The sequence below is a fragment of the Nestor notabilis genome, unplaced genomic scaffold (assembly GCF_000696875.1).
Source record: "Nestor notabilis isolate BGI_N333 unplaced genomic scaffold, ASM69687v1 scaffold17154, whole genome shotgun sequence".
NCBI lineage: Eukaryota > Metazoa > Chordata > Aves > Psittaciformes > Psittacidae > Nestor > Nestor notabilis.
In genome coordinates, this window is record NW_009927047.1 from 1 (window position 1) to 260 (window position 260).

Consider the following 260-nt stretch of genomic DNA (forward strand, 5'->3'; position numbering starts at 1 on the left):
ATGCAGAGCTCCATGCGCTGCGCCGGTGGCATCCATGTGCCCCGCTGCCGTGCCCCGTGTGGTGGGTGCAGCCCGGCCTGACCCTGCTGAGCTGTGCTGGGTCCTGGAAGTCACCCCTGCAGCCTCCCCATGGGTCTGGGGAGCAGGGAGAGCCTTTTGAGGTGCATCTCTTGGGGGAGCTGAGGGCTGGGGACGCTTGCTCAGATGCCATCAGATGTCGGCTGCTTGCGGGAGCTTCGCATCTGCATTGGAGGGCAAGG